Raw genomic sequence first — 24,517 nt, forward strand, 5'->3', positions numbered from 1 at the left:
CCAGGCCTCGAACATTTAACGTTGCCAAACTAAACGACAGCTTGTGTGCCATGTATTTTCAATCGAGGTTGTAGGACCCGAAGCATGACGCTTACCTCGCACGTCTAGCGTACCGCTAGACGCCTTCGGATCTGCCCGGTTGCCCAGTGTCTTGGTGCTGCTTCGGCAGCTCGGGAGTGGCCTTGCTCTCCGTTTTGACATTTGGCCGTGGTTTAAGGCTGGGGCGTCTCCCCGTGGGCGGCTGCTGGTCGGCAGTTCCTTCAAGCGGCCGTTTGACGGCCGGGCTAATTCTGGGGTTGGAGGCCTGGCTGTTTGGCATACCCGTCTTAGTTGACTCAGCGTCGAAGCCTTCTGTTTGAATGCTTTCCATTGTGTCCTCGTCCGCGCGCGCAGGTGATGTTGCGGGACCGGTCTCTGCTGCTGGCTGCTTGGCTGTAGCCTCCGTTGTCAACTGGCTTTGCTTGCTTCCGGTGTCTTTTCGCTGGTCTGCTCCTTATGGGCTTCCAGGTCTCCGCTTCCTTTCGCTGCCTCCTCGGCTTCGGTCACGTACATCAGATGCTTCTCGGTGTACTGGTTCACACCTTGCCCAGTAGCTGTGGCGTAGGACCGCGTGCACTGACCGTCTTCGTGTCCATATCGCCGACATATCGTGCACCGGGGTACTTTGCACTCTCGCCGGACATGCCCGGAGCCCTGACAGCGAAGGCACTGCATTGGGCGACCCGGAGCAACCACTAGTGCAAGTTCTCCAGCGACCCGTACCTGGTGGGGTAGGTCCTCCAACTTCAACCCAGTTTTCAACTTCAACAGCACCGTCCGGGTGGTCGAGTTCTTGTCGTGGACTCCCGGAACGCGCCAACGCTCACGCTGCACGTCTACCACCTTTCCAAAAGCGGCAAGCGCTGTACGCACGTCATCATCAGCTACACCATGAATAAGCCAATGAAGGCGTAACTTCACTTGCCGATCCTGTGGGTCCACTACGACGCAGCGACGCCCCTTTACTGTCATTTCCTTCAAGGCTAGTAGCTTCTTGGTAGCGTCTGCATTGGACATGGTAACCGCCCAGACGTGGTTAATCTGGTAGGCACCGAGTGCAACAACTTCCGGCAGCATACCGGCCAGAGCAAGAGCGTCCCTGAAATCTTCGACTCTGTAAGGCCGTGCTCGCACGTCGCCATGCAGAAATACCGTATTGGTGACGATGCGTCCTGTTGGCAGTTGTGGCAAAACAAAAGGGTAATCTTCTCCTTCTTGGTTCCTGTTACCGCGGCTAGCAAGGGCCGCAATCGCCGCTCCAACGGAGCTCATGATTCAGCGTCCGTCACGCTCGGTGGCCGGAAGTAGAATGACCATCTGAGCTACACCAGGGGGGGGACACTCCTCGGTTCCGGTGGCGCAGGAAATTGGCGCCATCTGTGTACAGGGCGACGCAAAAATCCGTTTCCCTTGCATGGCCTCGTAGATCATCGCGCGCACGCGCGCCGATCCAGGTGGCCAAGCCCTTCCGCCCGCTAGGCTCCTCTCCCTACGCCCTCTCTCGTAATACACTCTCAACTCCCTCACCTTCGACTGTCTACGCGCCGCGCCGCCGTGCCATCCCCGCCGGCCCGGCTGCTGCTTAGTCCGCTACGTAACGCTTTATTTTTGTTATCTACTGTCATCGAGATACGTGCGCTGCTGTGCGTTTACCGACGTGGCTAGTTTAGTCAGTTCTGTGTTCCTCGGTAGCTGTGTGCTTGTGCTCCGCGATGTTTCACCCGTTTCACGGACTCGTACCGCTCGTGCATCGTGCAGTGGTGCACAAATACCTCAAAAACAAGCCCTGCAAGGTTGTTCCGGGTGCCCAAAGACAACAGGTGAGCGCTCAGACCCAAGGACATCAGAAGGCGCATGTACACGAACACAGCCCTGTCCATTTGTGTACTCCATGAGGCTCCGGACGTCGTTGCGCCTTGATTGTGCTACACTTGCCTCTTCCCGGTAGAGAAAGCTGACAAATAGATGTTCCTCCTCATTGTCACCTGGTCTGTGACTTGTGTTTTTCTGTGCCAAGTCTCATTCTGCAACTTCAGTAACTTGCCCAGCTTTCCATACCGCCCTCAGTGCTTTTTCTGTGTATCACGTTCTACAAACCAACTAACAGCTGAAAAATTACTGTTAGTGTTTGTGTACTATCTCAGTAACCCCCGATGGGAAAACCGCGCGAACAACCTTCATGTGTAGGCATGATACGCTTTTTTTTCCTCTGGAAAGCATGAGCATTGCAAGTGTCCTACATGCAGATTTTTGCAGTTCATGTTTATTATACAAGGGACAGCCCAGTAGGTACGACTTAGTGCCTTAAGTGACGTAATTTTACTGCTAAGCATTGCATTCGGGTAGAAAGAAGGGTCGTGTTGGCTTGTTTTACCTGGTCTTTGATTGAGGAATACGCCTTTCTGCGAATGTTTTCTATGTGCTGCTGCAAAAGCCGACTATCTCCTGTTCCCTTGCCACCTTTACTCAAGTTGTGACCAAGTGCGAAATAATGTGATAATGTTTGTTTCAGTTTTTAGTACGATGTTATTTTTTTCTGCCATGTTTTTTTCAATTTGTTCAGTAGTAATGAACATGTCAAGCATTTCATATATTTTCGTGCAGATCTATAAGTGAGCTTTCTTTTGGTATGGCTCTCAATCAAACAATGTTAGCATTTTATTCTATCTTTCAGGTGTTTTGCGTGTCCTTGTTTTTGCCATTACTAGTGAGTTTTCCCTTTTTATAGTTGTCATGACTACGTCATACACGTCGTCCAATTTTGTGCAATATCTTAGTGCACATATCAGGAGCTCGTCTACATTTAGGTCTTGAGGACGTTATATAAAAATGTTGTTTTTATATGTGTGTACATGGAATGCCCTTCGCGTTTTCTAGCGCTTTCACTGCACGCTTTCTTTTGTTATTTCACCATCTGTGAACTTTTGTCTTTAGTACTCTTGTATATGTCATGCACCTCTCACTTTTGCTCATTTTTGGAGCGTGTATCACACCACGTTGTAAGAAAAATCTCTTTTCGGAAACGAAGTCAATAAAGCGAGGCTGAACATCTGTTGTGTTGGAAGTAGAATTTTTTTTATGTCCCGCCACATGCTGGTATAATATAAGTATGGGCAAGACTGCGTGCGTGCCAATGCATAGCCCACGGCGCACCACGCGCCAGCTCGCAAGCAATGCCAATGCGCCGCGTAGCGCGCGCATTGCTTGCGAGCTGGCGCGTGGCGCGCGGTAACAAGCGCGCTATAAAAAAGAAAAAACGCGCCGCTTACGGGTAAAAACAAAAAAAAAGTGAGCGGCGCGCGCGACATGGGGGAAAGAGAGAAAGAGAGTGGAGCGGGTCGGCATAATAAAAACAAAAAGGAAAGAAAAACGTTTGGGAGAGGAGGCGCCGCGCGGCTGCTGTTGCCATGGCAACGTAAACAATCATGTGCGCCGCCATTTTGCCTAATGCGTCGCCCCTTCATTAGGGCCGTAACTGAAGGGGACCTTGGCGCTAGCGTCGAAAGAGCGTCTGCTCAAAAACGGCCAATGGGATGTATACGGAGTGTCCGCCCCCTGGCTACACCCCCGACGGACAGTGTAGACATACGCTCGTAACCCGATCAGCAAATAGCTGCCGAAGCTGAAGAAAAACGAAAGCCCTATAAGTGGCGGAAGACCGGTTTTTATGTAGCGCGCAAGTACAAAGGGGCGCTTTGTTTCACTCATTCAATGTAACAAAACGCGACTCCACAGCAGCATAAAAAAAAAAGAGTTGTGGAGGTGCTGGGTATCGATCCCAGTACCTCTCGCATGCTAAGCGAGCGCTCTACCATCAGAGCTACACCCCCGACGGACAGTGTAGACATACGCTCGTAACCCGATCAGCAAATAGCTGCCGAAGCTGAAGAAAAACGAAAGCCCTATAAGTGGCGGAAGACCGGTTTTTATGTCGCGCGCAAGTACAAAGGGGCGCTTTGTTTCACTCATTCAATCTAACAAAACGCGACTCCACAGCAGCAACAAAAAAAAACAAGTTTCGGAGGTGCTGGGTATCGATCCCAGTGCCTCTCGCATGCTAAGCGAGCGCTCTACCATCTGAGCTACACCCCCTTCTGTTTTTTTTCTTTAATGCCTGTTTGCAGCACCAACCAAGAACAAATTCAAATGCTAAAACATGTCAACCACACTTTGGCTAACATTATATATTAAAATCACTTCAGCTTGATCAGTTCATCAAGAATAGCCACCCACTCGGGAGGCTATTCTACATATACATATCCCGAATATACGTGACACTTTCGATGAAGTTTATTCTCGCCGGACGGGTATCGACATCCGAGTGTCGCACTGCCATTCTCGTTTTCCACAGACTGTGGAGGCCAAGGAGCATAAACATATCGTACGGAACTCCTCCTTCGTTATCGGTTGGCAAATATCGAATACCAAGAGGTGTAATCGGTAGTTCTTTTTTAAGTGTACGTTGTAAGACATCCCAATGAAATATTGGATCCCAGCAATCGATGAAAACGTGTTCAATGGTCTCTGGCTTTTTACAAAGTAAGCAGTTTACTGTCCATGGCACATATATTCCTCTTTCTTCTAACCATGTTTTTACGGGTAGCGTGTTTGTGTGTAGCTTAAAGAAAAATGTTTTTTGAGAGCGTCTAACTGGCATTTTTTTCACCCCTTTCAGTACATCATCTCCTTGGCCTTCCCAGTTTACAGACCTGTACAATGGTATTGGCAACATTGTGTCAACTAAGTCTTTATACAGTGTTTTTCTTGTCACAGAGCACAGATATTCCATGGAAAACCGCACACGCAACATACGAAGTGAATCAACCACTTCGCGCAGATATCCCCTAATACTTCCTCCCTTCACATCGCTGGTCGTTACAACATATTGCGGCAGTGCTTTTCCCAAACGAACTTGAATTACTGTGCTTAGAAAATCATTTCTCTGATCCCGAAAAAAAAGAAAACGCGACACAATTTGTCTGATAAACAAATGCGACAGACCTAGCCCACCACTTCGAGCTGAACGAAACAAATTTGTTCTGCTTATCCTCTCCCAACTAGAAGCCCATATGAATACGGCAAAAACACGATGCATTTTTGCACACTTGAACGGCACATTGATAACACTTGCATAATATACCACACTTTCGCTACTAAAAAGAGATTGCACACCGAAGCCCGTCCAAATACTGACAAATTTCGGCCAAGCCAACCCTTTGATTTTTCACTCATTCTTTCTGCTTTATCGGACCAGTACTGTGCGGTATCATTATAGTGCTCGAGCGGCACACCCAAGTACTTAGTTGGCGTTGTTGACCATAGGAAGTTTGTAAAGTGGGCTGGTATAATGTCCCAATGACCGTGCCATATACCGATGCTTTTTTGCCAATTGATCTGGGATCCAGATTGTTCACAGTACTTCTTTACAAGACGTACAGCTTCAAGAACGCTATCACGATCCTCGCAGAAGACTGCGATGTCATCAGCGTATGCCAGTACCTTAACTTCAGAAAGCTGTAGCCGAAATCCTCGGACGTTGTCATTGCGTATCACTGCTAAACAGAAAGGCTCGAGGTACAATGCAAAAAGCAATGGACTTAGTGGACACCCTTGTCTAAGGGAAGATCTGAGTGACACCTTCTCGCTGAGGGACTTATTAATTATAATCTGTGTCGTGCATTGGTCGTAGGCCATTTTGACGCCTTCTAAGATTACTTTCCTTACGTTAACATATTCCAAAACAAGAAGAGCATCGTGGGACACATGGTCGAAGGCTTTCGCCAGGTCGAGTTGCAACAAAGCAACGCGTCTAGCGAATACGTCGCAACACTCTAGAACGCTTCGCGCTACGTGGCTGTTTGTAGTAATAGTGCGGCCTTTTATGCCGCAAGTTTGATGCGGACTGACAACATTTGTAATGACTGTTTGAAGTCTCTTTGCCAATACCTTCATGAGTATTTTATAATCGGTATTTGTAAGGCTAATTGGCCTGTATGCCCCGACCGATAAAAGCGCCTTGTGGTCATCTGTTTTCGGTATTAAAACCATGTGTGCACTTCTGAAAGAAGGTGGCAGTCGCTTATATTTATGTGCCTCAGAGTATACATGTTCCAACACTTGAGCAAGCCCAGGTGCAAATGCCTTATAAAAGGCGTCTGCTAAGCTATCGGGACCCGGTGATCTGCCTGCAGGAAGTTCTTCGATAGCGTGTTCTATTTCTCGGACGCTTATCGGTTCCTCGAGACTGGCTTTTACGTCGTCATCAATGCGCGGCATAAAATTCATGAAACTTGCTTCAAATTCAGCTCCCACGGAAATTGGGACGCCGAACAACTTGCGGTAGTGTTCAGTAAAGGCCTCTTCAATCATATTAGAGTCGGAAGTAACCTCATCCCGATAATTAATCTGTCTTATTTCATTTTTCCTTGCGTACCTCTTTTCATCGGCAATGGCGCGTTTGTTCGGCGTTCCATCAACCCACAGTCTTTCCGTCCGTGCCCGAATAACTGCTGCCTTATATTTTTCCGCGTCAATAGCTTCCATAGCGTTTTTAACTGTTCTGATTTTATCACTAAATTTTCCAGGTTCCGCACTGTCCATAAAAATCAGAAAATTTAGTGCCTTCTGGAGCTCATTTTCTTTCATTTTTTCATTGTGTCTTCTAACAGTTCCTACTTCAATCGCAACCATTTTCACGCGAACCTTAAAGTCTTCCCATACTTTTGCCCAAGGTACACTCTCATTACTCAACATGTTTTTAATTTCGTGCTTTACATCGTTTATAAATTTGTCATCACTTAGGTGTTTTTCGTTAAATTTCCAAAGTGCCCAAATGAACCGCGGCTTTTTTGGCTTGGCACCAAGTGCAAACCACACCATACTGCGATCGCTAAAGGACACTGGCTTCACGACATAGTTACCGCATAGAGACAAGATCTAACGAGATGTAAGCTCTGTCAAGTCGTGCTTGGCTGTCTCGTTCATAGTGTGTAAATTGTGGCTGCAAAGTACTGGCTAAAAGGCGACCAACGTCTTCTAGGTAGTAGTCATTTACTAAGGTGCTCAATATCACTACACTCTTGTCCTGCGGGAATTTACGTTTAGCACACACACAATGACACACACAATTAAAGTCACCAAGAAAGATCATGTACTTGTCACAACGAAGGCACTCTTCTAGATTCGAGAAAAAACGACATCTTTCATTGATATCATTTGGCGCATACACACATATAATCCTGTATTGTGATCCGTTAAAAGAAAAATTAAGAACAATAAAACGCCTACTTTCGCTCACAGTAACCATATCTTCATTTATACCAATACCCCTTCGTACCAAGACAGCGCATCCACCAGACGTGCCGACAGCGTGACATGTGCATATGTTATAATATGTTCTGAAAGGTGTCACCATTTTGTTTGTTTGCTCCTCACTTTCAACTTTCGTCTCTTGTATAGCTATAATATCGAGTTCATTTTCAACGCATAGTCGGCTGAGCTGGTACGGCCTCCGTCTTGAAGCGACGCCGCGTACATTAATAGTAGCAACTCGTACTCCCCTCTTCAAATCCATTGTTAATAAGCTGGAAAGGTAGGCATAAAAGAAAAACGTATATAATCACACGTAGCACTTCTAGGTATACTTATAGTTACGTCTACAAGTGCTGACGGACAGAGCAGCTGTTTCGCGACAGATTGAAGTGCAGTCCACAAAATACCTTGCTTGAGCAGCAGCTGACCTCCCCGACCCTTCGGTAGCGTTGGGCTCTCGCAAGCTCGCGTCTGAGTGCTTTTGCAGGCACAAGTCCCTACGACTACTTAGGCGTCGGCGCCGCCGGTCTTTTGTCTGGCGGGATATTCGGCGTCGGCCGTAATGACGGCTGGCGCGTTACCACCGACTTTGGCGGTGGTTCCTCGCTGTTCGGTTTGCCAGTTTTCCAGCCGTCGCTTGCTGATTCTTCGTGTGTTCGCTTCCCTGCCGCCACAATAGCATTGGTAACGTACTTCGCTTCGTTGTCAGCTGATGCCACAGTCGAGACGGCAGGTGTTCCTTTGGCCGCGATGTCTTGCTTATGAACGTCGACGGCCGAGCCCTTGCTCACAGGTCGCGTAGGCGTTCCTGGCACAGCCACCGCTCCGGCAGACGTTTGCCCCTGCGGTTTCGGTGGTTGTGTCGCTGTGACCTTCGCCTCGTTGGCGCTCCCGACAGAGGCTTCCTCCGCATCCACTTCGTCCATAAGAAGTTCAGCGCTTTCATCAGCAGCCGTCGGCCCCGTCACGTTTGCGTATGTTCTCACGCACTGCGACTCGTCATGGCCGTGACGACGACAACGTGCGCAGCACGGGACGCCGCAGTCGCGACGGATGTGTCCTGTGTTGCGGCAACGAAGGCAGAGCGGTGCTCTTCCAGGAATCACCACGAGAGCTTCCTCACCGGCTATCCGTAACAGATGAGGCACGTCGTCCGCCCCCAAGCCCTTCGTCGGCATCAGGGTGACCAGGAGCGTTGACGAACCTTTATCCTGAAGGCCATGCCCCCGCCAACGCTCTCTTGCCGCATCCGTGACTCGGCCGTAAGGTGCCAGGGCTTCACAAATGTCCTCGTCCGGCACGTTGTGTAACATCCAGTGTAGCTTGAGGTGCATTGCTTGATTTCCAGGGTCGACGACGATGCATGGTCTGTCCTTCACCTTCAAGTCCTTTGCCCGCAGCAGCTCTTTCACTCCGTCACTACTTTTGAAAGTCACGGCTGACACATGACTCATTCGATACGCCCCTAGGGCGACAACGTCAGACAGAAACTTCATGCTCGACAGCATGTCACGGAAGTTTTCCGCCGGGTATGGCCTTGCACGCATATCAGCATGCAAAAATAAAGTATTCGTAACAAGTCGCCCTGTTGGTAGTTGAGGCAGTAGCACCTGATAATCACGATCCTCGCTGACAAAAAACCTAGAACCGCGGCCCTGCTGGGCCGCTGAAGCCGCTCCGACGGAGCTCATGACAGCCACGTCCGTACACTACAGTGGCCGGAAGTGGCATCTGACCTACACCCCCGACGGGCAGTGTAGACATACGCTCACAACCCGATCAGTAAATACCTGCTGATGGAAAACGAAAGCCCTATAAGCGACGGAAGACCGGTTTTTATGTCGCGCACAAAGGGGCGCGCATTGTTTCACTCATTCAATCTAACAAAACACGACTCCATCACAGCAAGAAAAAAAAAGGTTGTGGAGGTGCTGGGTATCGATCCCAGTACCTCTCGCATGCTAAGCGAGCGCTCTACCATCTGAGCTACTTTTTTTTTCGTTATTACCTTCTTGGTACATGACAATGAAAGACATACAAAACACTAATATCGCTTTACAAGTAAAAGATGCGAGCGGTGCACTGGCCAGCTCACACCAAAGGATCAAAAGCGTTTCAGTTTGGCGAGGTCATCCATTAATGGGAGCCATTCCGGCTGTTCTTTTTGAGCCTTAAACACATCTCTTACATAAGACACATTTTCAATGAAATACTCTCGTACAGGGAGGATAGTTTCATCTGCATGCCTAAACGCCATTCGATTTTTCCATATACTGTGTAAGCTGATAAGCATAAACATGTCCCACGGCACTTCGTCACCGCTATCTACCGATAGAAATCTTATGCCGTAAGGTGATATTGGAAGCTGATTTTTTAAAGTTCGTTGCAAGACGTCCCAGTAAAATACAGCGTCTGTGCAGTGAAGGAACATGTGATCTATAGTCTCCGGTTTTCTACTGATTAGACACAGTTTGTGGACCATGGGACAAATATTCCTTTCTCTTGTAGCCATGGTTTCACGGGCAGTGTGCCAGTGTGCAGCTGAAAGAAGAATGATTTCATTGAGGGCCGCACCGACATCTTTTTCGCTCTCTTAAGTACATTCCCTTCAGAGCCAACACAGTATATGGAACGGTACAAAGGTATAGGCAACATAGTATCAATAAGGTCTTTATAAAGTTGTTTCCTTCTAACATCAGCAAGATACTGTGCAGAAAAGCGAACTTTCAAACACTGAAAAGCGCGCACAACCTCCCAAAGAAAGCCCCGCACCCGTACGCATTTCACAGGGCTGGGTGATACAACATATTCAGGCAGTGCCTCTTTTAACCAAGTTTGCATTACCGTACGCAGGAAAGCATCTTTTTGGTCTCGGAGGAACATAAATCTTGACACAAGTTTCCTAAGAAACAAATGAGCCAAACCTAGGCCACCCTTTCCAACGGACAGAAATAGATTTGTTCGACTTGTCCTCTCCCAACTCGAAACTCGACCCCCAAATGAACACTGCGAAAGCTCGGTGCAATCTCTGGACGCTGGTCCGTGACATACACAGTGCCTGCAGCGCATACCATACCTTGGCCACCAAAAAGAGGTTACATACTGTGGCCCGAGCAAAAATTGAAAGATCGCGGCCACCCCATTTGTGCGTACATTCGCGTGTGCGCTCATTTTCCGCTTCCCAATATTTTGCAGGTTCTTGATATTGGTCTAGTGGCACTCCCAAGTATTTGACAGGTGACGTTGCCCACTGAATGCTCTCGAGCATTTCAGGCGCATAATCCCATTTTCCGTGCCAAAAACCAAAACACATTTCCCAGTTTATCACACTTCCGGAGGCTTTGCAAAACCTAGCCGCGTCCTTCACCACTTCAGTTAGACTTTCCCTATCTTCGCAAAATATGGCGATATCATCCGCATACGCAAGTACTTTAACTTCAGTGGACAACATCGTGAAGCCACGCACGTTTTCGTTTGGTATAATTTTCAGGTAAAAAGGTTCGAGATACAGTGCAAACAACAATGGAGACAATGGGCACCCTTGCCTCACGGAAGAACGAACTGTGATACTTTCACTCAGCTGCTTATTAACAATAAGGTTTGCCGTACAACCAGCATATGCCATTTTGACACCTTCCAAGAGCACTCGGCCGACATTCACGTGTTCGAGGATACAAAACAGAACTCGGTGGTTGACGCGGTCAAATGCCTTTTCCATGTCCAGTTGCAACATGGCTACACGTTTATCGAAAGCATCGCAGCATTCTAATATGCTCCTTGCTAGGTGAATATTTCTCGTTATCGCACGTCCTTTAATCCCGCACGTTTGGTGCTGGCCTACGATAGCTTTTATGACATTCTGCAACCTTCTGTCCAGAACCTTCACGAATATTTTATAGTCCACATTCGTGAGACTTATGGGCCGATACCCTCTGACTGACAATCTCTTAACCGGGTCTTCACTCTTCGGTACTAGGACGATGTGACTTCTTCGGAAGGACGGAGGCATCATCTGCTTTTCATATGTTTCTCGAATTACGCTGTGTAGAATATGCGCCAAGTCAGACTTAAACGCTTTGTAAAAAGCTGCGCCCAGCACGTCGGGGCCAGGTGATTTTCCGGAGCTTAACTCGTCGATTGCGCGCTCTACTTCCGCTGCACTAATCGATGCCTCGAGCCCCAGCTTGACTTCATCCTCCAAGATAGGCATCAGTGCCAAGAACTCCGCCGCGAGGCCTTCTTCAACACGTGACTCGTGACCCAGTAGTCCTTCGTAATAATCAACAAACGCACGTTGAATAGTATTAGAGTCACGAGCCATTTCGCCCTTGTACTCTATCGCTTTTATATCGTTCTTTACTGCATAGCGTTTTTCGTTGCACAGGGACCGCTTTGTCGGCGTCTCGCCAAACGACAACCGCTCTGAACGTGTGCGTATGACCGCTCCTTTATATTTCTCTTTATCCATCAGTTCTAACTTACTTTTTGCTTCTTTTATTTCTTTTTCGTACTGGCCAGGCTGAGCACTCTCCAACCTCAGCAGCAAATCTAAGCGGCTCTGAAATTCTTTTTCGTCTGCCTTGTTGCTTTGACGCAGCGCACTCGCTCTTTCTATAGCGATCATTTTTATTTCTTCTTTAAAATGTTCCCATTTTCCAATAACGTCCCTCTGATCACCCGCTTGCAAACAGTCAATTTTTTCTTTTACTGTAAACACAAAACGTTCATCCTCAAGAAGCCTTATATTAAATTTCCATAAACCATCTGAGCTACACCCCCGAGGGACAGTGCAGACATACGGTCATAACCCGATCAGTAAATAGCTGCCGAAGCTGAAGGAAAACGAAAGCCCTATAAGCAGCGGAAGACCGGTTTTTATGTCGCGCGCAGGTACAATCGGATGCGCAGTGTTTCACTAATTAGTCTAACAAAACGCGACTCCAAAGCAGCAAGAAAAAAAGAAGTTGTGGAGGTGCTGGGTATCGAACCCAGTACCTCTCGCATGCTAAGCGAGCGCTCTACCATCTGAGCTACACCCCCGACGGTCAGTGTAGACGTATACGGTCATAACCCGATCAGTAAATAGCTGCCGAAGCTGAAGGAAAACGAAAGCCCTATAAGCGGCGGAAGACCGGTTTCTATGTCGCGCGCAGGTACAATCGGATGCGCAGTGTTTCACTAATTAGTCTAACAAAACGCGACTCCAAAGCAGCAAGAAAAAAAGAAGTTGTGGAGGTGCTGGGTATCGATCCCAGGACCTCTCGCATGCTAAGCGAGCGCTCTACCATCTGAGCTACACTTTTTTTTTCTTTATTACCGGTTTGGAACTTCCAAACACAGAACTCATAAATACAATTTTACAAGTACAATAAAAGACGCGTGAGCCTTTTCATGGCTGGAGTGTGAAGCTAAAATGGCTTCAGAAAAGCCAGCTTATCAAGCACAGGTATCCAATCCGGTGGGTTCCTCTGGATTTTGAGGATATCTCGTATGTACACACAGTTTTCACTGAAGTTTTGCATGGCCGATCTTGCGTCGACATCCGCATTTCTTACCGCCATCCTCGTTTTCCACACACTATGCAAACACAGTAACATGAACATGTCGCATGGCATTTCATCTGGATCTTCACATGGCAAGAATCGGATACCAAAGGGTGTTACTGGCAAATCTTTCTGAAGTGTCCGTTTAAGGATGTCCCACAAGAAAACAGCATCGTGACAGTCTAAAAAGATGTGTTCTATCGTTTCCTCCTTTCGACATATCAGGCAGTGTAATCCCCATGGGACGAAGATACCTTTGCTTTGAAGCCATGGTTTTACAGCGAGCGTGCCCGTGTGCAGTTGGAAAAAGAATGATTTAGATGACGCTCTTACTGGCATTTTTCGAACTCGTTTTAATACGTTTCTTTCTGGTCCTAGTTGATAGATGGAGCGGTACAACGGTATTGGTAAAAACACATCAATTAGATCTTTGTACAATTGTTTACGTGCCACTGCGCTCAAATATTCTAAGGAAAACCGTGGCTTCAGTACTTGATATGCAGACATTATTTCGCGCCAAAAACTGCTCAGTGTTCCACGCGTATCTACATTTGATGAGACAATATAATCCGGGATATGATTACACAGCCTCATGTGTATAACAGTACGCAAGAAAACATCGCTTTGGTCTCTCAGAAAGAAAAACCTTGAAACTATTTGTTTCAAAAATAAATTACACAGACCAAGCTCTCCGTGTCGCACCGAAAGGAACAAGTTTAACCGACTGGTGCGTTCCCAGGTAGAGTTCCATATATAGGTGGCAAACACTCTGTGTAATTTTTGGACACAAGTTCTGCTCATACTGAACACTTGAAGTACATAAAACACTTTTGCAACAAAAAACACATTACAGACTGTAGCGCGGGAAAACATAGAAAAGTTATGCCCTCCCCATTTTTCAGACTGATCCTTGAGCCTTTCTGTCTCTCCTGCCCAGTATTCTGCAGTATTTCCATAATGTTGGAGAGGAACCTCCAAGTATCTAGCAGAAATAGTTGTCCATCTCATGTTTGCATACGCCTCCGGCGTTTGCCCCCAATTTCCATGCCAAATGCCCAGAGATTTATCCCAGCTAATGGCACTTCCTGTAGCACTACAGAATGATGTAGCTTCCTTAACAGCTTCATTAATACTGTCTTTGTCTTTGCAGAATATGGCTATATCATCGGCATATGCCAGTATCTTTACTTCAGTAGCATAAAAGGAGTAACCATGCACCATTCTATTTATGCGAATTTTTAAACATAAGGGTTCCAAATAAAGTGCAAAAAGAAGAGACGAACACGCACACCCTTGCTTTATACCTGACAGTACTGGAATGTTTTCACTTACGGTGTTGTTAATTATAATGTTTACTGCACACTCTTCATACACCATCTTGATGCCCTCCTTGATAACGCTACCTACATTACAATGTTCTAGTAATAACTGTAGTATGTCATGATTAACTCTATCAAATGCTTTCTGAAGATCCAGTTGTATCATAGCCATGTTATCTTGAGTCATGTCACAGCATTCTAGGATAGTTCTAGCGGTGTGTATATTTGTGTAGATTGTCCTTCCTTTGATGCCACATGTCTGGTGAGGTAATACGAGGTGTGTGATAACGCTCTGCAATCTCTTGGCTAGCACCTTCGTAAATATTTTGTAGTCTACATTCGTAAGACTTATAGGTCGATAGGCCTCAACATCCAACAATTTCCTGGGATCATCCGACTTTGGAATGAGTACTACATGACATTTTCTAAAAGATACAGGTGCTCTTTTTTGTTCATAGCGCTCATTTATCACTCGATGTAACACTTGTGCCAGTTCTTCCTTGAAACATTTGTAAATGGCAGCCCCTAGTCCATCAGGCCCAGGTGCTTTGCCAGTGCTTAGTTCATCAATGGCCTGTTTTACTTCATTCAGACTAATTGGCCGTTCAAGCGTTTGTCTTACTTCATCGGCTAGCCTTGGCATGAGCGACAAAAATTCGTTTCGAAAGGCTTCTGTATCTTTTATTTTTGGGCTTAGTAGTTTTCGATAGCATTCAACAAACGCTTTCTCTATCAGTTCCTTGTCGCGCGTCACATCGTTTTTATATCTTATTTCTTTTATCTCTTTTTTTACTGCTTGCCTTTTTTCTTCCCCGAGTGCCCGCTTAGTAGGCGTTTCCCCTAGCCATAGTCTTTCAGCCCGTGCTCTGACGATCGCTCCACGATATTTCTTTTCATCTATCACTTCGAGCTTACTTTTAAGGTCACGTAGTTCCTTGCTAAAGTGTCCAGGGTTAGCACTCTCAACCGCAGTCATATAATCTAGCGTGCTCCTAAGTTCTTTCTCTTGCTGTTTTTCAATGCTGCGCCGCACGCAAGCTCGTTCAATCGCCGCAATCTTTACTTCATTTTTAAATTGCTCCCATAGCGCTGTGGAATTGGAAGATTCAACCGAACATATTTCATCTATCCTTTCCTTTACTTTTTTAACAAAAATTTCATCATCCAACAGTGTATCGTTTAATTTCCACAAGTTCCAACTAAACTTTGACACTTTTGTCTTGGTTCCTAGTGTCGCTATCACCAAGCAGTGATCACTAAATGTGACGTTCTTTACTTTGTATGCAGTAATGTGTGGTATCACAACTGCCGGAACATATATGCGATCTAGTCTAACATGACTTACACCTTGGTAGTGCGTATACTGTACGTGCTCGCCGCCGTCAAAAGTACAACCAACGTCGTCCAGCGCAAGCTCGTTTACAAGTGCGTTTAATAGTGTCGCACTTCTATCGCGGTAAGTCAATCTGTTGACTCTGTCTTGCGGCCTGCACACACAATTAAAGTCTCCAAATAAAATTATGTTCCTTTCGTACGTCATGCATGTTCTCAGGTTTTCTATGTATTCTACACGTTCGTTAATGTTATTCGGAGCATACACACATATTGCACGCCAAAGGAGTCCACAAATGCCAAAGTCGATGAATAGTAGCCTGCCATCATCACTGGATTTTACAGATTGCGCTACAATATCGGTGCATTTTCGAACGAGTATCATGCAACCCGCTGAAGTGCCTCTAGCATGAGACACACATACATTATACCTATCCCTGAAAGGTTCGACCATTCTGTGCGTTTGCTCTTCGCTTTCTACTTTGGTTTCCTGTACTGCCATTATGTCAATGTCATTTTCCAACAAGAGGCGGCTTAACTGGCACTGCCTCCTGCGGGATGCCAAACCCCTCACATTCAACATAGCAACACAAAGGGGAAATGTCAGATTAACAGCCATTTTTTGGATTAGCAAACAGACGGAACGGTACTCTACTCACATCTGGACAGGCAGTGATAGCAAAAACCAGCACAGGTCACATTCTACTTGTCCGCTATGTAACGTCTTATACTGAGGACAGGCTGGCTGAACACACTTCGCGCCCCTAAGTCGAGGTCAATGTTGAAGCCGTCCGCCTATCAGGCGGTATCTTCGTCTCGTTATAGCGGTCTTCGGCGACGGCTCGCCGCTGCTCGATGGTTCGGGTGAGGCTTGAGATCCGTCAGTTGCCTCGCGAGGCCTCTTTGCAGCAGCTTTAGCGGCTGCTGTCATTTCAACATCCTCAATGCCTTCGGTCTCGTCTTTCGCGGTAGTCACTGATGTGCTTACTAAAATCGCGTCCTTTCTTTCATTGACGTTTTGGTCATTAGTCCGCTTCCCAACCAGCACACTCTTTGCCTCGCCAGATTGGCTGTCGCCGGGCCCAGTGGAGTTTTCCTGAAGTGGAGAGGCGTCAGAGGGTGTGCTGTCTGCCGCCGGTTCTTCGGTCGTTGCTCGGGATGCTGCATCGGCATCAGCATGGTCCATTATGTGTTCAGCCATCTCGTCGCCTTTAACTGGACTTGTTACCGCTGCATAGGTTCGCACACAGTCTTGTTCTTCGTGGCCGAATCGTCGGCAGAGTGCACAGCGTGGTATGCGACACTCGCGCCTGATGTGTCCAGTTCCATTGCACCGGAGGCATAACGGGGGCCTTCCTGGTACATGCACGAGCGCTAAGTTTTCCGCGACGCGCACCTGATGAGGCAAGTCTTCAACTGTAATTCCAGGCTTTGGTAAGAGTGTCACCAAACGGGTGGTGGACCCTTTATCATTACATCCCTGTACTCGCCACTTTTCGCGGGCGATATCTGTAACCTTTACGTAAGGGGCTAACGCTGCTTGAACCTCGTCGTCGTGAACGAAATGCAACAGCCAATAAAGCTTCAGTCTGATGCCTTGGTTGCAGGGATCATAAACGACACAGGACTGGTCTTTCACGTTGAATGTTTCTGCCGCAAGCATCTTTTTCTTCGAAGCTTCATCACGGAAGGTCACCGCCCATACATGGTTCATTTGGAAGGCGCCAAGGGCCACCACTTCCGGCAGCAGTGCAAGACGCTCGAGCGCATCTCGAAAGTGCTCGACCCGATACGGCCTGGTTTTAACATCCGCGTGCAAAAATACTGTACACAAAACTGATGTACCTGAAGGCAGATGAGGCAAAACAACTTGATAATCCGGGTAAGGCTTATCCGTACAACTGGTGCCACGGCCAAGGGCCGCTGTAACCGCCCCTACGGAGCAAGGCAATCCGCGTCCGTTCACTGCGGTGGCCGGAAGTGGAATCCATTTGAGCTACACCTATTTTTTTCTTTATTACCTGTTTTACACATAATGCACGTACAAAAAAGGTAACACGTTTGCTCTTAGTAGAACATTCCACGCGTTAGAGTTAAAAACAGAAAGAGGTAGTTGTACTATGGTAAAAACACCGGCTGCATTTTGAGTAATGCAGCTTGGTTAGGGGAACCGAACTGTGGCCAATTTGTCTAATATGGGTAGCCACGCTGGTGGCTCCCCCTTGGCTTTATGTATGTCACGTAGGTGCAGGATGTTTTCCACGAAATATTCTTGAGCAGAACGAGGTTGGAGAGCTTCACGTCTTACATCCATTCTTGTCTTCCAGACACTGTGCATGCAGAGCAACATTATTGTGTCACGCGGCACGTCTCCGATCTCTTCAAAAGGCAGAAAGCGAATACCGAATGGTATGGTATGGTATGAAGAACTTTATTTAGGTCCTGAGGGATCAGTCTGGGACTGATGCGGGCCACTCCCACGTCGGTACAGAGAGGCCGAGCCCCTCTGCTATCACACGGGCCCTCTGGACAGCCCTGAGTTGGTCCGCCAGCACTTCACTGTGCAGCATTCGCTGCCACCACTGTTCACCTCGAGAACCATCACCGGCCAACGCCAAGCAGCGCCACAGCATGTGTTGTAAATCGAGCAAACCCCCACACTTACTACAATAGACTGAAACCCCGCAGTCCGGATTAATTTTATTCATGATGACAGGGTTAGGGTACGTCCGTGTCTGCAGAAGCCTTAATGTAACCGCCTGCGGCCTATTTAATTTAGGATGTGGCAACGGGAATGCCCTGCGCCCTGAGTAATAGTGCTTGGTGATTTCGTTGTAGGTTAACAGTTGGTCCCTGTACTCAGGAGCGGGAGATCCAGCCCCTTCAGGGAGTACACGGCACACTAATCCTCGTGCCTCCCTGTGCGCCACCTCGTTGAGGTTACGCGGGGCTCCCTCCACTGTCCCCATGTGCGCCGGGAACCAAGTAACGGTATGCGAAGTGATATCCCTAACCTGCAGCAGTCTGTTAGCCGGTTCCGCAACAAGTCCTCTCGAGAAGGCTGTAATCGCAGATCGCGAGTCGCTAAACACCAAAACTCTTCTAGAATCAATTAGTGCTAGAGCAATAGCCACTTGTTCAGCAACCCCCGGATCTTTGGTATAAATGGAAGCAGCATTTCTAACGCTCCCTTTGCCATCTACTACCACCACCGAATAAGCATTTTTACCATTAATCCATGCGGCGTCAACAAACGCAGTCTCCTCCTCCTGATCCTTTGCCTCTCGCAACAAAGCCCTAGCTCTCGCGACCCGCCTCCCTACATTGTGCACGGGGTGCACATTCCGCGGAAATGGACGAACCATGATATTTGCCCTAAGGTTCACGTTCAACTCGTGTAGGGGCGCCCTATCGTGCGACACAGCCACCGATTCTTCAATTGACTCTAATATATACCTACCCGGTGGTGTACCTAGCAACCGCTCCCTCTGACACCATTCGGTATTCGTTGAGGCTCAACGAATACCGAATGGTGTCAGAGGGAATTTTTTTTATTGTTCTTTGTAGGATATCCCACAAGAACACCGAGACCCAACAATCTAAAAAAATATGGTCTATAGCTTCCGCTTTATGGCATATACCGCAATCGGTACTCCATGGTACAAACAAACCCTTCTCTCTTAGCCATGGTTTTACGGGAAGCATGCCGCTGTGCACAAGAAAGAAGAAAGGTTTGGTAGACGGCCTGATAGGCATTCTTTTTACGCGTTTCAAGACATTGCGTTCAGGCCCTAGAGCGTATGTTGAGCGGTATACAGGCACGGACCATCTGAGCTACACCCCCTTTTTTTCTTTATTACCGTTTTCATGGTACATACAAAATATACACACTTTAGAAATGGTAAAAGTGCCACCAGTCCTTGGTGTGCACGTGGCTTTCAAATCGCCCAAGTTTAGCGAGCTCGTTCAATAATCTAATCCATTCTGGTTTTTCATTTTGAGCATCGTATACTTCTTTTATGTAACAGACACTTTCAATAAAATATTCCCGAGTACTTCGAGCATGTACATCCGCATGTCTAACGGCCATGCGCGTGCGCCACAGGCTGTGCAACCCTAATAACATAAACATGTCGTAAGGCACTCCTCCTTCGTTTTCCGTTGGGAGAAAACGGGTGCCATAGGGTGTTATCGGCAAGTTTTTCTCTATTGTTCGCTGCAGGACATCCCAGTGAAACAAGGCATCCCAGCAGTCTATGAATGTATGTTCAACTGTTTCTTGCTGATGGCATAGTAAACAGTCTAGAGACCAGGGAATAAAAACACCTCTTTCCTGAAGCCACGGTTTTACTGGTAGTATATTGGAATGTAGTCGAAAAAAGAAGGACTTTGCCGATGGCCTGGCAGGCATACGTTTTACCCTTTTCAGCACATTTCTTTCAGTACCTAAATTGAACATCGATCTGTACAGTGGTACTGGCAGTACTACATCAATTAAATCTTTATACAGACGTTTTTTAGGAACGTGACTGAGGTATTCCATTGAAAAGCGTACCTTCAGAAACCGAAATGCCCATATCACTTCTTTCAGAAATCCGCTCATAGGGCCACTGTTTATTACACAACTAGATATAATGAATTCAGGAAGAGCCGTACCTAGTCTCAGTTGCATCACATTAATGAGGAATGGGTCTTTTTGGTCTCTAAGAAACGCAAAACGAAACACTATCTGTTTCAAGAACAGATGTGCCAGTCCAAGCCCTCCTCTTTTGACGGATCGAAATAAATTTGTTCGACTGGTTCGCTCCCACTTTGACCCCCATACATACACTGCCAGTACCCTAAGCAAACGCTGCACGTGCAATCTAGTCATAGACAATGCTTGCAATACATAGCACACTTTTGCAACGGCAAATAAATTACATACCGTCGCGCGGGCAAACATTGAAAGACTACGGCCACCCCATTTAACTGTTTTTTCTTGCACTTTCTTTGTTTCGTCTTCCCAGAATTCCGCAGTCTCCTTGTAGTGCTCAAGCGGCACCCCAAGATACTTTGTCGGCGCAACGGTCCACTTCACATTCACTAAAATAGGGGGGGGGGGATGTTTTCCCATGTTCCATTCCATATTCCACTTATCAAAGTTTATGACGCTACCCGTAATTTTACAAAACGATAAAACGTCCGCTACCGCAGTCGCGACACTTTCCTTATCGCTACAGAACAAAGCAATATCATCCGCATATGTTAGCAGTTTTACTTCCACTGACTGCAAACGAAAACCTGTAATACTGTTGTTATAATTTTTCTGCAGAATGGCTCAAGGTATAACGCAAATAATAAAGTACTTAAAGGGCACCCCTGGCACACACTTGAGCGTACGTGAAAGCTCTCACATCCTTATTTATTATAAGATTAGCGGTACAGTTAGCATAACACATTCTAACTCCATCTAAAAGCACCAAACCAACATTTACATAATCAAGAACTGCGAAAAGGAAATTGTGGGATACACGATCAAACGCTTTTTGTAGGTCAAGCTGCAGCATTGCTACATGCTCGCCCCACGCATCGCAACATTCTAGAATGGTTCGTGCAACATGAATATTTGTGTAGATTGATCTAACTTTGATTCCGCATGTCTGATGTGGTCCTACAATTCGTGTTATAACTCGCTGTAACCTCTTTGCCAAGATTTTAGTAAATATTTTATAATCAACGTTAGTCAATGCTATTGGGCGGTAAGACCCTACTGACAGCAATTTCCCTGGGTCGTCTGTTTTGGGAATGAGCACTATATGCGACCGGCCAATGGACGGGGGTGCACATCTTCGTTTATATGCTTCAACAATTACCTGATGCAAGATTACGCTCACATATTTTTTGAAGGCCTTATAGAAGGCCGCTCCCAACCTGTCAGGTCCAGGAGACTTCCCTAGAGCTAAATCGTCAATGGCCTCTTCAACTTCTTTCTGGCTGATTGGTTCTTCCAGGCATTCGCGGTCAACATCATCTAGTTTTGTCATGCTAGTAAGGAACTCTCGTTCGAACTCTTCCGGGACATCGCAACTTCTTCGAAATAGTTCGCTATAGTGCTCTAAAAACGCTCTATTTTTGCTTGTTCGTCAGTGACTTCATTCTTATAACTTATTTTCCGTATTACGTTTTGCCTAGCGTAAGCCTTTTCATCTGCAAAGGCTCGCTTTGTGGGCGTTTCGCCGAGCCATAGCTTTTCAGCTCTTGCTCGGATAACCGCTCCTCTGTACTTATCTTCGTCGATAAGCTCCAGTTGGCTTTTAAGTTCATTGATCTGCTTTGTGAATGTACCAGGCCTGTCGGCTTCCACTCTGTACATAAAATCCAATTCTCGTTGTATTTATTTCTGCTTTTTCCTTTCTTCGTATTTCATTACACTCGCTTTTTCTATTGCACAAATCTTTATTTCTTCTTTAAAAAGCTCCCACCGTTCTATCACGTCATCATGTATCGCCAATAGCTGTTCGAACTTTTCCTTTACGCACTCTACGAATGATTCATTATGCAGCAGCTTTTCATTAAATAGCCACATTTTCCAATTAAAGCGCGAGGCCTCTTTATGCGTCCCAATTGTGACTGACACCAAACAATGGTCGCTGAATGACACGTGTTTAACGGCATAACTATGGCACGCCGCTACTAAATGCAATGAAACCTATACCCTGTCCAGTCTCGCGTGGCTCGCACGCTGGTAGTGTGTAAAGACTGGCTGCGTCCCATTAGTTAATATATTTCCTGTATCTTCTAGATTATGATCTTGCACCATTGCAATCAAGCGTGAGGCACTCTTATCGCTTAGTGGGACATTTTTCACTCGATTAGCTGCTGAGCAAACACAATTAAAATCTCCAAGCATAATTATTTGTCTTTCACATATCAGGTACTGCTCCAGCCGTTCAAAATACGCGTCTCGTTCATTTTCGGCGTTCGGCGCATATAGGCAGATTATTCGCCAGCAAGACTCGGACAAAAGAAAATCCACTAAAACAAATCTACCACTTTGGCACACAAGCACGGTCTCAACAACTATTCCTAAATTGTTTCTAATGAAAATGGCACATCCACCTGACGTGCCGAAAGCATGAGAAACACAAACATCGTACCTTGCTCGGAAAGGCAGCATGCGGTCAGTTTGTTCCTCGCTTTCTATTTTCGTCTCTTGTACAGCTACTACGTCCAAGTCGTTCTCCAAGAAAAGGCGACTTAGCTGATACTGTTTCTTTCTAGCATTTAAGCCTCGAACATTGATAGTCGCAATTTTTAGTGCTGTGCTGAGATTTCTCGCCATTTAATAAAATTACATATACGCCATGGTGCATACCTCGTGAGCGCAGGCACACCCGAAAACCCGCAGCTTATTTCCAAGAACCAAACCTATTGCCGATGCCAGCAATCCTCGAGCATCGGCTTCGGTTGCACGGCAGAAGGCTCCAATCATTGTCCTTATTGGATAGTTGATGTGCGTCGACGTAGTCCCTAAGGAACCGCAGAGCGTCAAAGCTCGCGGCTACGTTGACAATTTCAACACCACTTTTCTGTCTGGTGGAACGTTGGGCTTGGGCTTCAATGACGCGCGTCGAGTCACCACCGTTTTCGTTGGTGGTTCCACAGCCCCAACGACGTCTTGTCTGTCCGCCTCGTCCTAGCTTCGCGTCCTCGTTTGCCGACTGCGCCTCTGGTGGATTGTACCGTGACGTCCATGCTTTCCGTGTGTTGGCTCGCTGGATCCTTTGAAGGTTCACCGTATTCTGCGCCCACACTTGTCTTTTCAGGCACTTCCCTCACGTCGGGCTTTTCTACAAGGCTATGGTCTCCTTGCTGTTCATTTTCTTGCGGATACGAGGGCGTGTCTGCTGGTCGCATCTCCTTTCGAGTCACTTGACTCGACGTTCCTGCAGCTTCTTCCGCGTCGGCTTCGTCCATGACGAGCTCTGCTGCGTCAGTTTTTCCAACCGGTCCTGTTACACTTGCGTACGTCTTTACACACGAACTCTCGTCATACCCAAAACGACGGCACCGAGCACATCGAGGGACACGGCAGTCGCGTCGTATATGTCCCGCGGTGTGACAGCGCAAACACACTGGTGCTCTTCCTGGTGCAATTAGCAACGCCAGTTCCCCACCAACACGAAGCTGATGTGGGAGGTCGTCAACCTTGACGCCCGGATGGAGCTGAATGCTCATTGTCCGCGTCGTCGTACTTTTCTCGTGGATGCCATTCACACGCCACTTTTCTTTCACGACATCCGTTACCTTCCCGAACATGGCTAGTGCAGCACGTACATCTTCATCGGGAACATTGAAAAGCAGCCAGTGCAACTTCAGGCGCAGGGCTTCGTTCGCCGGGTCAACTACAACACAGCGGCGACCCTTCACCTTCATTTCACCGATGGTCAGAGCCTTCTTCACGCCTTCCCCATTCTTGAAGGTGACGGCCCATACGTGACTCATCTGGTACTCCCCCAAGGCTAGCACCTCAGGGAGCAATGCCAGACGGTCCAACGTATCCCTGAAGTCTTCAACTCGATAAGGCCTGACCCGAATATAGGCATGTAAAAATATGGTATTCAAAAGTGTACCACCGGTAGGCAATGTAGGCAAGATGACCTCGTAATCTTCACGTTCAGCAGGCGCCGCCTTCCTGTTACCGCGGCTATTCATTGCCGCAAACACCGCCCCATCGGAGCACATGATAACCACGTCCGCTCTCTTCGACAGACGGAAGTGGAATCCTGAGCTACACCTCCGACGGACAGTGTAGACATACGCTCATAACCCGATCAGTATAAATAGCTGCCGAAGCTGAAGGAAAGCGAAAGCCCTATAAGCGGCGGAAGACCGGTTTTTATGTCGCGCGCAGGTACAATCGGATGCGCAGTGTTTCACTAATTAGTCTAACAAAACGCGACTCCAAAGCAGCAAGAAAAAAAGACGTTG

The 24,517-nt window shown here is 47.1% G+C and overlaps 3 non-coding genes across 3 annotated transcripts; all 3 read right to left on the reverse strand.

The window, feature by feature from the left end:
- Positions 1–3,796: 3,796 nt before the first annotated feature.
- TRNAA-AGC (transfer RNA alanine (anticodon AGC)) lies at positions 3,797–3,869 on the reverse strand. Its single transcript has one exon. It is a non-coding gene; the product is annotated as a tRNA-Ala (tRNA).
- Positions 3,870–4,058: 189 nt separating this feature from the next.
- On the reverse strand, positions 4,059–4,131 carry TRNAA-AGC (transfer RNA alanine (anticodon AGC)). The gene has a single exon. It is a non-coding gene; the product is annotated as a tRNA-Ala (tRNA).
- An 8,186-nt stretch (positions 4,132–12,317) lies between these two features.
- On the reverse strand, positions 12,318–12,390 carry TRNAA-AGC (transfer RNA alanine (anticodon AGC)). Its single transcript has one exon. It is a non-coding gene; the product is annotated as a tRNA-Ala (tRNA).
- Between the last annotated feature and the right edge of the window lie 12,127 nt (positions 12,391–24,517).

The sequence above is a fragment of the Dermacentor albipictus genome, chromosome 6 (assembly GCF_038994185.2).
Source record: "Dermacentor albipictus isolate Rhodes 1998 colony chromosome 6, USDA_Dalb.pri_finalv2, whole genome shotgun sequence".
In the NCBI taxonomy this organism is placed as follows: Eukaryota; Metazoa; Arthropoda; class Arachnida; order Ixodida; family Ixodidae; genus Dermacentor; species Dermacentor albipictus.